This window comes from Vanellus vanellus, assembly GCF_965231255.1.
Source record: "Vanellus vanellus genome assembly, chromosome: 6".
NCBI classification, from domain to species: Eukaryota; Metazoa; Chordata; class Aves; order Charadriiformes; family Charadriidae; genus Vanellus; species Vanellus vanellus.
Window position 1 is genome coordinate 57,877,361 of NC_138911.1, and position 14,149 is coordinate 57,891,509.

General features: G+C 44.1%; 1 protein-coding gene across 1 annotated transcript in view; it reads left to right on the forward strand.

Annotated features, from left to right (window-relative positions):
- The first annotated feature begins 11,925 nt into the window (after window positions 1–11,925).
- Window positions 11,926–14,149, forward strand: part of AHNAK2 (AHNAK nucleoprotein 2) — a 57,010-nt gene continuing 54,786 nt past the window's right edge. Inside the window, exon 1 of the mRNA XM_082484772.1 lies at window positions 11,926–12,220. The gene's annotated coding sequence lies outside the window, so the exon portion shown is untranslated. The remainder of the gene's footprint in view (window positions 12,221–14,149) is intronic.

Below are 14,149 nucleotides of genomic sequence, written 5' to 3' on the forward strand. Positions count from 1 at the left end.
TATTAATACATGCTTAAAGTCTTCCTCTAGGCTCCTCCCTATGAATTTGTGTGCCAGAGGATTTGTGAAATGCAGTTGTGATGGGCAGAAAACACGTGAAGGGCAAATCCTAGCTACGCACCTGAGAGGACTGTTTCCCACCAGGCCCATCTCTCCAAGGCTCCCTTCCTCCTTGCTCCGCACAGTAAATTCCAGCTTCTTCTGGGCTGCTGGCATCTGCCTCCAAGAGCTCAGGAGGTTTCCACCAGGCTGCTTGTTCAGTCCAGGTCAAGATGTGCTCTCCTTGACCAAGCCTTGACTAGGTCCAACCTGTACCTGAGCCTAATCCCTCCAGCAGGTATTGCAGTAATGCCTGCCATAGTTTTTGCTGCTCTCTCTAGATCTACAATCCACAGGATTGGTTCTAAGCAGGGGCTGATATGCCGCCAATCCCTCCTGACCCAGGAGATGGGTGTTCCCAGTAGGGACATGTTCTGTCCAGAAAGAGAAGTTTTAAGGGTGAACAAACAGGGCCACTGAACTAAGTTAGGTAGCTAAGAAAATCTTTCAGTGGTTGGGAAGGAAGGGCTGTTTCGGGCTCCTGTCTGTCTCGTGTTGCCTTTTTCAGGAGCGTACACCCAATGGTCTCACCATCCTGTCTCTGGCACTGTTCTGCTCTGCCTATTGCTTGGTCAGTCTGGTCTTCATAAAATGACCGTTTCTTAAAATTCATGGGTGGCCTTCCTGGTAAGGTTCTAGGTAACATCTGGCAGGATGACTTTTTAGTTTTTGCAGATCACTGGATGATGACTGTGGGCCTTGAGCTGCTGATTCCCAAACCTGTTCTGGTTCATAAGCACCCCAAGGGCTGTACCGCAGTGCTGCTCTGTTATAACTTGTTCCCTTCTTAACAGTTAAAAGCTCCCCCAGATTAAAAATGTGTAAACTAAGAAAATGAAAGATGAATGCCGTATCTGAAACTATTCTCTTTCCCAAGCTGTCTTTTAAGATCTCACTAAGGCTACTCTTCCCTGCAGTTACCCAGGACCAATTCACCCATGCCCTTGCTCCTCTGTCTCACAACCCTTGGTCCTCCTCTCTCCAAGTTTACTGGAAAGTTAGGTGAGTGCTACAGAGTGCAAATAAATCTTCAAAGCTGTTGCTGGCATCTGCACTCTCCCTCCTTCCTCCAAGTCAGTGCAGGGAGTTAGATTTGCAGATTGGTTCAGATTTAGGCATTTCTGAGGCTGTAAATAAAACATTGCTCAAACTTGTCTCTGATATCCATGGTCGTCTGGATTTGCTGATTGTGCACTAGGCTCACACTGCTGTTTGAAAGTGAGTCGACTGCCCTGTCTCATCTCTTCCTGGATAGCATGACTCACATTAGAAACCTCCTCGTGGGTTTCTAATAACTTTATTATGGGGTGTGCACGTACAACATCTTTTTGATGGTCTCAGAGTTTGTGAGATGTGGCTAGATTTTCACAGAGACCACACATGATATGATAATAAAACTGGCTAATTGGGCATTTGGGATGTTTCACTCCTTCATTCCTTTGCCAGTCTTAAAGTTACGGTTTGCTGCTTTGGGACTTCCCATTACCTCCAAGGGCTTCTGGTTTTCTGCGGTGCACGATCAGTTTGGAGATGGCGATGGTTAATGGGTCCTTCATTTCTCTCTGAAGGATCTTTAAGGAAGGAATAAAGTTCAAAATCCAGGAGACCAAATTCATTATTTTCCCCAGAGAAAAAAAATCCATTTCTCCTTGAGTGAGAATTTTATATGTGACTATAAACTATGTTTCATTTGCTTTTCCCTGTTGAAATTTTGCTGTTCAGGAGAGGGCCTTTTCAGCAAGGAGTGAGAGGGTACTTGGGAAAGAGACTCGGCAGCCTTTTTGCTGTGATTCCTTGGCAAAAAGGACTTTAGAAATAGTCTAAAGCAGGGAAAGAATAGTCCTAGGCCACAGCATTAGGGATGTTTTTCCAGAATTAGTCTCGGAGCTGAAAATGCTGCAAGCAAGGCGAGCAGAAAGCTGTCTCTGAGAGGGTTGTGCTGGGAATGCTGAGCACCCGATGCGAGGTGCTCGGTCCCTCCAGCTCCCTCCTGCAGCTCAGCGGGAGGCAAAGCGGTGATATCCATGTTTCTCACTGAACCCCTCCAATGAGAAGGGCTCAGAAAAGAGAGGGAATGATAAACCCTCTGAACCCAGCGAAACTGAGGATGAGAGGGGCAGGGGGCACGAGACAGTCAGCTCAAACCTGGTTAATTGTTGTTACGCTGTTGTTTTTACGTGCTAGGCAAAATCTGCTCTGCCATCTTGTCCCCGTGTTTGTGCACCTCCCTCTGCCATCAGCGAGAGCTGAAAAGCACCTGGGGAGACACAAGTGGTGAACGAAGTCTTACCCAGGGTGCACGTGCCATTGTAACCCTGAAAAGGGCTGAGAAAAAGACAAATATTGTTGTTAATGAGTTAAATTATTAGCCACTGTAGTTGTAACGTAATCCTATGGAACTACAGACCTACACCCAGTGAGGCCCCTTTTCCACACGGCATGAATCACTTGCTCGTTTTCGGTGCTCACTAGTTTCGCATTTTAATTTTCCATTCCTCTGGCTTTCTTCATGCGGATGAATAATGGGCCATTTATAATACATCAACAATATCAGAGCATACGATTATGGCTTCAGTCCGTGTAATCCCGTCAGACAGTTCGCAGAGCACGAACGCCTGTCGTGCAAAGCCACAACCTATTTCCACAAAGAAAACCGAAGGGGATGCCAGCCTGGCAGCTTCTCTCCTCTGCCACTCGAAATAGCTCTCGGGAGCTGAGTCATGAAGTGGAGCCCAGAATAACAGGCGATTCCTTTAACCCAGGGACAATAATCAGCTGTGCTAACAATTGCAGATGGAAATGGGCTTCAGGCAGTAGTTTATCGGAAGACACGCTGAACCCTTCTATTGCTGTAAATAAATGCCTGGGTAAACTTTCTTTGAATCCAGCTGAATAAGGCTGTGTAATCGAGCTTTATTCTGTTGCGTTAGGGGCTGAGCCTGCTCCCGCTGCACGTAGCTGTGATGGCTCCAGTGGGTCGTTGCACAAAGGCAGTGGCAGCCCTGAGGACTGAGCCCGTCTGTTCTCCCATGGCGCTGCAGGACCTGTGCTGGCTAGCGGCACATTCAGCATCCTTATCTTTCACGGATACTGCGTTAAGGATAACATGCTTCTCTTCACGCATCCAAAGACCTTCATTAAGGACTAACAGATCAGACTTAAGCACGTGACAGCTGCTAATTGCAGTTCTGCTCTTCTATTTCCTTATCACATCTTTTCCTCTGTCAAGTATTTGTTGCATATTTGGAAAAGGAATAGTTTCCTGAAACCAGGATTTTGAGTTTGGAAATCTGCACGGTCAGTGCTGCGTAGCTGAATCACTGAATAACATAGGATAGAGTCAGCAGGAGAAGGTAATGAATCATGTGTCTATTCAGTGTGAAATGGGAAGCCTTCACAGACCTGCTTGTGAGTTGTCACATGCATTTTTTGCTTGAGTCACTTAGATTACTCAGAAACATCGGCTGGGATGCGGCATGTGGGTCTGCGTGGGCAGGAGCCTGGTCCATGCAGGATTCTGCAACTTCCAGTGGGGCTTGGAGGGAGCTCAGGACCATGTGAGCAGGAAGGATCGCCCAAGTGATGCCATAAGGAGCACTACAGGCATCGATTTTAGTTCCTTGAGCAAGAACTTAGCAGCGGCTAAAAAATACATTTAAAAAATTCCTCAGTAACTTCCATCTTACTCATTTACCCATAGGGATACTCATTTTAAATAAGAAACTTTTAAGGGCACACTTTTTTTTTTTTTTTTTTTTTTTTTTACAAAGAAAGGTTTTTAAACAAATCTAACATATAAGTAAGTAAGCTTTCAACCCCCCCTTTTTCTAGGAAAAGGAAAACTAAAATATTTTTCTTTACAAGCAAAGAAAGACTGAAAGCACAAGCGCTCGTGAAGTAACAGATTACGGAAGAACGGGACTCAGCGCTCACAGTGTTCTGTTTGCTGTGCTTCCAGAGAAAGTGCTCTTCCCTGCTCCCGACCCCCTCATCTTTTCACCCTCTGCACATTTTCTTTTCAGCCTGCGTTCACGGACTTTGCATCAGAAACTGAGAGCATGTCTGCTGTCAAAGCTCCACAATATATAGAATGTCTCCTTTGAAAAAAATAGAGTTATTTGCTCTCATTTCATTGATTCCTATCTATGGGCAAAGGCAGCCAGAACCAACATAGCACCGTGTGCTGCGCAAGACTGAACAGCACCTTTGCTTACCATTAGCATCATCGTCAAATAGGAGGAATTAATTATTACACATTGGGTTTGTTCGTTTAAACAAGTGGTTGGCAGCTGAACTCAAAGACATTAGCACAGTGATGGGGAAAGGTTTTTTTCAGTATGTCACCAGTAGCAGGGCTTGCTCCTGCTCTCCGCTTCACACACAAATGCTACCTTGCTACTTAGTACCTCATCAGGACCTGGAGAAATCCCATTCATACTGATCAAGCTGATTTTCTCTGCCAGCAGCATCAAATGCAGTTTAGATTAATTTTCTGGATGTGTATGGAGGAGTTGGGCAGTTTCAGTGCTAACCAGGAATACTTTTCTCCGGCACCAGCCTGCTGAAAGGCAGCATGAAGCATGTCTCAACCCTGGCTGAGGCTGGTTCCTGTTGTTGCTCTCCTGTTCAAAGGGACAAGGTCGGGAACGAAGCATTAAAGGTCTCAACCTTGCTCCTGTTAACGTTGAAGGCAAAACTCCAGCAGATTTCAGTGACGGCGGAGGTGCTAAGGTGCATGTGCCAAAATGCTTAATGCCCAAAGATTTCATTGCAACTTTGAGGATGCTGAGAACTGCACAGGATGAGGCCAACATTGGACCACAAATGCATTGTGGAAGGAGCAGTCTTTTTCTTACTCCTTCTTGGCTGCGATTTCCCACAGGTTCCCCATCAGGGGCACCAGTGAGCCAGTTCAGCTGACTAAACTGAAGTGCAGAAGTCAGATAACTGCACGGATTATCTGATTTTATTTATCCCGTACTTCTGGCTTTTCCCCTTCCAAGGGAAGGCTTACGTGTAATAGGATGCAGGGCTTTGAGGTGAATCTCTTGTCATTGGAAAATCAGTCTCAGGTCTGTAAGGAAGTAGGAGACCTTGCAGCCCCAGATGGAATTAACCAAAATGTATTTCCATCTCTCATGGATGTTGTTTACGCAGCGCAAGCCAGTCCAGAGCAGTGAAGGGTATATTTAACGCAAGGTCCTCTAGCGTTTGGATCCACCCCATCACTTGACTTAACAGATACTTGATACTGATCAAGTGACTCACTTCATTAAGAAATAAACCCTGCTGTGTTGCCGACCTCCGACAGCAAACAGTGAGCCCCATTGTCATCTGCTGAGTCCTTTCTGTCCCAGCCCACACATCCCAAAGATGCACACCGGGCGCAGCTGCAGCACTGACCATGTTTTTCCATGTTGGTGTGTGCCAGCCACGGGCACGCAGCAAACCCCCATGCGTGTGAAATACCCTCGTTTAATCCCCAGGCTCCCTGCGTGCCCCGGCAATGGAAGGGCCAACCAGGGTGATCATTCGTGATCATTCTGGAGCTAGACAGTTTATTTTATTAGCAAGATGGGAGCTGATGCTTGGTTGTTCCCAGTTTGAAGGAGTTCTTCCTGGTTTTCCTGTTCACCTGGGCTTCTTGCTTGTGCTCGACAGCAGCGTCTGCCAGTTCCTGCCCGCCGAGCAGGGCACGGCATCGGCCCCAAGTAATCCAATAACATGGTAGTCAAGATGTGTATTTTAACTAGGTTAAAGTAGTCTCAAAAAGGAGTAAATATAAGAAGTGTACCTCCATGCCCAGAAGCACTGCTGGCAAACAGCCCTTTTCTGAACGAGACTGCACGGGTAGAGCTGGGTCCCCATGTGAGTATTTACACCCCTTCCACCACCGAGGGCGTGTTTCACTGGGACCCTGGAGCTAGAGGAAAGGGATTATTTCAGTGCAGTTCCCAGTTGCTCCTTTATCTGCTCCACTTCAGCAAACGTACTAATCAGTGCTCGTTCACTAAATGCCATGGAAACCCCAGGGCACATAGTGACATCATCTGCCAGTACTTTTTTTATATTAAGATTTTTGTTCAAGAACTGTTTTTAAGGCTTTGGGGAAGAAAAAAAAAAAAAAAAAAAAAACCAACCAAAAACCAAACAATACAAGGGAGGGTTCGCTGAGAATCATTTCCACAGCTGGAAATAGACTTTGTCGTAAGCCCTGACCATACAAGCCCCCACAAAAAGCAAGAGTTTATACCCCTCCATACCGTCACTGGTAAAAAGCAAAAGAGCCCCCAAAAAACATAGTGAAGCAACTAAAATGTGTTTTGTTATAACAAGTAAAAGCTTTTGCTTTTTCCAATGGCATCTGAGCTACTACATGAAATGCTTATACTTTCCTTTTATCAGTGTCTTTTTTTTTATGTGAGATCTAGAAATCTCAGTGGCAACATCCTTCAGCTTTCAATTTGATAGAAAAAAGTGTCTTGATCAATTGCAACAAATGACCAACAAAGTTTTTTAAAAGAACCTTTCTCTTCAGAAATATCCAACTCAGTAGGCAGTCGCCCAAAAATACAGAGCTTGAAAATGTTTTATTCACAGGTGGGCAGATTTCATTTCCCATGATTTTCAAACTGAAGAATAATGACCGATTGGGTGATAACTAGGAGTACTAAAACTGTGGCAAGAGAAGAGTTTAAGGCAGCATAATGTCATTGAGAAAAAGAAATAATTTGGTTCAAATCATTAATTTTTCGAACACTTGAGCACGAACAATCAGGTTATTGTTGGGTAATTAACACCTATCTTTCCAGCTTGAAAAGATGCTTTTGTTCTCACAGTGTCAGCTGTTTCTCACTAGAATTCACTTTTCAGGGAGGAGTATGGTTCTGTTTTCTGTCCAATATCACAGCTTTTGAAATAGTAAAATAATAAAGGTCCAGGGTCAGCCAGTTCTGACTCCGGTCGAGCAGGGAATTAAAAACAGCAGAGAGAAGGGAATGAGATTGTTGGGGGGAACATGGAGTAAATATTAACTTTTAATTAAAGCCCTCCACAGCACGCAGTCCGGAGAGGGATCTCTGCTGACGGAGGAGGAGGACGTTGGTGGTTAGGTGACCCATCAGGGCAGGGTGTGTGAGGAGCTCTGCAGACGATGGCTCTGCTCCGCTCTGCTCTAAATGATAATACGCAGCTGACGGGGCAGGAAGGCAGCAACTCCACGAGGACCGTGTTTTTCTGCAAATCCTGTACGGGCCTTGCTAATTATAGCAGTTTTCCCCCAGGTCCATGGCCATGGCTGCATTGCCCCTTGGTGTGGCTGGCTCCTTTTTTCTGGTTCATTCTGTCCGGGCTATTTTGGTGGCAGAAAGTCAATGCCAGCACTGTCAGGGCTAGTGGAAATGCGTTTGAGGGACAAAAGGAGATGGAGCATATGCCCCAGGACAAAGTAAAAGAAACTGTCCAGAGCGAATTAGTTTCCTTTTTCTTCTCCTCCTGTTAGTGAAAGGATTGGTTTTGGAAATGTCTCATTTTGTTTCATTTCTAAATAATGCTTTCTCTGTTATTGGTGGGGTTTTTTATTTATGCTCGTTGCAGATCAGCATTTTTAGCTTCCTTCCCCCCCCCCCCCCCCCCAAACAGCAAGAATATTAACCACTAAAGTGAAAAAATATGTGTTTGGGAATCCCAGAAGAGAATATTTGACTTTCTGAAAATATACAAGTCTTCCCTGGGTTTGTTTGGGCTATTTTCTCTTGAGTTTGGCTTTTACTACTCCATCCCTGGATCCTGTGGAGTTGACATTTGTTTATCTTCACAAAGGAGAAAACTATTTCAACATGGAATATTAGCAGTTGCGGCTTGCTGTCAGTGCAGCATGCAAGCGGTGTTGGTAGAACTTACCAAGAGCAGGTAGACACTGGAGCCTCTTTTGAGTAAATTGTCAGATGAAACAGTTATAAAGAACACAAGACTAATCTATTTGGAGGACACGTTCCGGTTAGCTTACAAGATACGTGAAAGACACCCATTCACTTTTTCAGGGGAGGATTTCATCTGAATCAACTAACTTCAGAATGAGGTCTTTGAGTCCAACTCCGAGGCTTCTTAAAAGAGGTAGTGATGAAACCTCATTTCCATACCTGGCTCTCTTTCTGTTTATGAGGTTATACACCTACCTGCAGCTGGAAGAGTTTCATGCAAAAAAAAATATTGAAGCAAATCAATCAAATTAATGGTTTATGTATTGCAAAAGAGAAGAAATTCAGAGGAAGTTTATGTGGTTGGCTGACATACCTTTTTAGTTCAACCTAAATGATTGCAAAATATGTAAATATATACATTTCCGTGTCTTAACAAAATATGGAGTAATGGGAGAGAAAGCACAGGAGATGTCTGTAAATCAGTGATTAACGTTACATCTATCTTCCTCTAGGCTCGAGCTGAGAGTTGGGGGTCAGATCCCTCCACAGCCTTCTATTCAGTCGCCTTGTTGCTAGTCCAACAATCAGCTCCAGCTGCTCCTCTACATCTTCTGTTCATACTGATCTTGGCTTTCCCTTCCTTTTCCTTTCTTCTGTGCTTCCTTCTCCTGGCAGCCCATTTCTCTTTAAGCTGGAGGTTCTCTGTTTTTTAACTCCTTTCTCAATTGTGCTGACAAATTCGCTTTCTGTAGCTGATCTTCTCTGCTACCCAGTCTTGTCTCCAGGTGGAAGTTCATGGCCTTATATTTTTTCCCCCAAATGTCTAAAGATTCATAATTGCTAAGAAGGAAAACGAATAGAAACGATCACCCTAGCATCCTCTATAATGAACTACAGGAATTTGTGTTTCAGAGCATGCTTTAGTATAATCTCAGTGAACGTTTTGTCTCTCTGTCTTTGGACCAAAGAAAACACAAGAAAATCCCCATTGTTTTTCATCTCATTTCTCAATTACTAGTAAAGCAGCACACCCTTATGCGCAGGCCTAACATCAGTCCGTTCACGGGTCACGGTGGGAATAACACTAATAAAAGAAAGCTTGCGTCATTTGATTGTGTGTTCTCAGCCTTACCTGTGAACCGAGGAAAGAAAACAAAGTTGTAATACAGGGAGGTGGGAAAGGGGGTTGGAGGTGGGATAGAGAAATATGAGCTACAGCGGTACTCTGGCAAGGCAACAGAGCAGAGAGGAACTTTCAATATTGCCTCAGCATAATTCAAAGAGTTTCTCTTTTAATATTTAGATCTCTATCAAGAAGAGTAAATGCAAGGGCTATTTGGAGTGTGCCCGCTGAATAAGTCATCACTGTTGTGCTGGAATCATTTGGAGAATTGGAAATTATCAGCTTGGTAGCATTTTTTTAATAGCTCAGTAGACAAGCAGTTGATTTGATAAATATTTAAAAATAAACCAAGTGAGCATTATGCATTCATGGCAGTCAAGTAATGTTAAAATAATTTCATAGTCACGGAGCTCCACCGTATTGCCTGACAGGAGGGAAGATTTTAGGTTTGAAGTTGTGGGGGGATAAATCTCCAGCATAGGAATTGCATTCAGGAATTATGGCAGCAGGACACTGCTCAGACGCTCGGGCTTATACGTTCAGTTCCGAGATGAAACTGGAAAAAAGCCACCGACGATGAACGTAGATTTCCCAATACCTTGAAAAAGAATATTGTCATTTCTTCCAGGTTTATGGAAAAACAGTTGGCTTCTCTCAACTTAGCCAGGGTTTTGTCTCATGTGGGCTTTAAAAATTCTTAAAAGATCGAAACAACGCCCATCAGTATATTCAGTAGAGAGAGATGAAATAAAGTACTGAATGGGGATCGAGCACACTGCTGCTGTTACACCACGGCCTGTGCCCTGCTGAAGTGCTGCTGCTCTGGAGGTGGGAGCCAGATTTTGGCATCCAAATGAGCCATCTCTGCATCACACCACGGTGTCAGGTTGGGCTTCTTGTTTTGCATGTCTGTTTCTAAAAATATATGCTGTTTGTCAGGATGATGTTGAAAGATGGTTCAGAAAGGCTGGACCTTGGTATAGTCCCAAGGACTATTTACTGCCTTTCCTGCTGCTGACCACACCTCAGGAGGCCTTTATGGCTTCTGGTCGCCTCCATCCTTGCGGCAGCTGTGGCAGGTCTTCCTTGAAACATGTCACCTTGAAGAGTCTCACATCCCCTGTGCTGGCACAGTCCCAACACCTCCTCTCCCTCCATTGCTGCCGTACCCCTATGGGTTCACTACAGCCAACCTATGTTTTTCTTTCTTGATGTGGATGCCACACTCACAAGAAGACAGAGGTTGCGTATGAACTCCATATTGCCTCACATGAGATTTATATTAATTATGTATAATAATATATAATTATACATTATATATATTTTATATATCTACACAATATAATGATATAATAAAAGTGCACATTTTATGAGCCACTATTCAGTTCATATGCAGTCAAACGGTGTGTATTAATTAGATAAAATTGCATATAGTATTTCTAAATTATGCTATATAGGTCATCTTACATAATTAATATATAGTCTATTATTAGGCATAATAGTATGCATTAATTACACAAAAATAATTACGGAATTGGGTTTAATATAAATACTGAGTTCTGTTGAGACCCAGCTTTCACAATTGCCTGTGTTGAGTATCCACAGGGGATGGAAGTAGAGCTATAAGCTCAGTTTTCACTGTCAGATTTCCACACACCCTCTGTAGAAATGGTGCGTGCCCATTCCAAAGCTGGGTCCAGAAATCCGACATCTACAGAATCTCAGGTACTGAAACTTATTCAGAGCCAACAGCATAAAGATCCCCAGCACAACGCCTGCCCCGACAAAAAATGAGGCTGCTCTGTAAACACCGGGGTTTTCCTTCAGCTGGTGTGTTTCTTACCTGTTTGCATTCTGCTTTGGCGCATTGGCAAAGCAGTCAGAGCGATTGCAGGACACTCCCAGGGCTGCCTATGTGTTGTTTGCATTTTGCACCCTCTCTCCCCTCGCACCTATTTGACAGCATGCAAACGAGCAGCCAAATACTTCTGTGAAACAAGGAAGCCCCGACTGAAATCTGTGGCTGTGATTTTTTTAAAGCTTCAGGGAGGAGGAATCAGAGGATCAGTGGAATTGCTCTGAGAGGGAGGAATCAGCGGTATTACAAATTTCCTTCCTTTGCAGGGGGTGGACAAATAGAAACAGGTGAGAGGAGGGGCTGGGAATTTTAATAAATCCATTTCTGCTGGAGCTAAGCAGCTTTCTTCACGTGTTAGTATCAGGACACACTGCCAAGGCAGCACTGCGCGGTGCGGCGCTCCCACGCCGCGAGCCATGATAACGCTTCGTTTGCTGTAAGGTCCATCCGCTCAGTGTTCAGGTTTCTTTCAGAGAGAATAAAACGGCTGACTAAAAATGACAAGGAAAGATGAACTTAAAGAGGGCACTAGAACAGCCTTGAAACCCGTTTGAACCACGCTGTTGCGACAGACTGCGTCCTGTGTGTGTGCATGCACGTGCAGGAGAATTTACTAATACATATAATGTTAATTACCCACTTCTGTCCTGAAGCAAGGCTGGGAATGAATTTCAGGAAAAGAGATGTTTGTTTTGCGTGGGTGCCCACATCCCATCTACTTTCAGTCCCGAGGAAGTTGTCCCGTATCTCCACCCTGCGTGCGCTCGTGCCTGTAGCTGTAGGCAGTAAGCAGGGAGAAGACACGGAGCTTACGGAAACCCGTGTACCCCCGTTCCTCTGCGTCCCCCCGCATGGAAAGCCTGACCAGCAACGAGCCCAGGGTTTATCCGCTGCTCCTGCCTCAGCTGAAGCCGTACAGCTGTTGCCTTAGTAGAGAAAGGGATTGGATTTCACAGGCTGTGTAATCTGCGACAGCGCTCTTTGGCTTGGGGATAGCAACAAGCCTCACCCAGGCTTAGCCATCCCCTTTCTGCCCGTAGAGGAACGCCCCGGTCGACATAGAAGGAAAATTGTTTGCTGAATTTCTGCACAGCCCTCCTTCCAATTGCTGGAGAGAGAGGGGGAGTGTGAAAGAGAGAGAGTTTAAGGCAGGCTCTGCACTGGTGTTCTGGGCTATTTCAACTTCGGGGCAACTTTAGAGAACTTCAGTTATTTTTGGTAAGTGCTTTTTTTCTTTTTTTAAACAAACCCCTCTCTCTCTCTTTCTTTCTTTTTAACCTGTGATGCAGATTGCTCAAGTTTGCAGTAGATGATGGGCTTTTTAAATTGCAGAGAGATGTGGGCGTGTGTATTTCGCGTCCTTTGATACAGAAACTGGACATTCTGATTATAAAGACATAATGTTCCCAGCTGCTGTACTTGATAAGCGAAACCTGAAGACGCTGTGTGTTAAGCAATACCGCTGGGGCAAAGTATGGCCAGAACTTCAGCCAAGGTGCATCCCACCTGGCGTAAAGCTTTGTCTCTTTCTCGCATGTGGGAAGAAGTGAGATCAGGGATGAAGGAAGGGGTTCAGCTTGCTAAAAAGTTTCTGATCTATGTTTTTAATGCAGGGCTTTCAAACTCGTGCACTAAACCTCCCAAAGCTTTCCGAGGGATGTTGGTGCTCCGTGCTGTACACACCCCTCCATTCAGTAATCTCTATTCCAGATCATGCACGTTGTTTTTCCTGCTTCCTCTGTCTGTATACTTAACCCATCGTACTATCTCAAAGATAGTGAAACTCTCTTTTGTAGTACAAAGAGACGTAGTCTCAGTTGCTGCAATGAATCGCAAGGTGCAAATTGCAGTTTACTTACAGTGAAGTTGGTTTGTGATGAATATGAGTTTTCTGCTATTTATTTTCCCAACAGGTATGTTTGGATTTTTATAGTATCTGTGCTTCTACAAGAGGAACTCTATTTATGTTGATATTCTATCTCAATAGATACCATTTGCAATATATATATCTACCATAATATACTGACTTGACACTAGGATCCCTGCATGTTAGTGGTATTTGAGACTAAGATTAACCCTGAAGCATTTAAAAAACGGGTCCGTAACCCTGTCAGAAGTGGGATCCTGTATGTGTTCACTGCAAGGCTGCTGAGGCTAGTTCACAAAATGCTAGGAGATCTTTCTGTCCACCTGTCTAGGCTCTTTGCCCCATCCACATATCTTCATATGTTTCTGAACACATGAATACAGATGATCAGAAGCAGGATTTGTATCTGTAGCCACCTGTAGAAAGGATGAAAAGTACATTTGCTTAAAGCTTTGATAGAAAGGAGAAAAAACATTACTTACATGAGAAAACACCAAAAAGTCTGCCCCTCTACAACAAAAATGGCCTTTCTTCTTTACAATTTATGAAAGAAGAAACACGGAAAGTTGAAAGGTGACTATTAAGAGATACAGTACTTAGCTTACAATCACCTGTTGCATGTATGAGGGAAAAGTTTTAAGTATTGCCTTGCTATCTCTCTTACTATAATAAAGAAAAACTATAAGGAATTTTGCAGATCCAAGCAAATTAGAGGAAGAGCAGCTTACAACAGCCAATTTATTTCCAAAATCTATCCTGACATAGGTCAAAAGTCCAGCATGAAAAAGTTTCAGATGTTTAACAGCGCAGGAAAACATATCACCTCTCAGAATTTATTGGGTTTTATTAGCTATGTTTAAAAATGATAAGTGTGACTGGAACTTTTAATTGCAGTAACTTTATAACAATGGAGTTAACAATAACTCTTCAGCAATAAACTGAACACTATAAATCTGCGCGAGGCGCTCTGCAGTGCTGACACGTTCCATGACGGCTGTAGCTTTTCTGTGGAAGCATGTAGATTTGTTAGCTAAAATTGCATTTTACTATCTTTGGTGTGGCACTCTCGTAAAGTAAACTCTACTATTAGATTACGAGGCTTGTGTAAATCTCCGACTGAAGTCGGTTTGACTCTAGTCAGCGCTCATAAGCAATCCATCGAGGATGGCTGCCTTCCAAGCTCCTCTGCAGTGGGTGTTAACGACTTTTCAGTCAGACGGGGCAGCGGAAACTTCTAGCACTGATTCGCCAGGGGTTTGGAGATGGCGCGTATTTTCTAC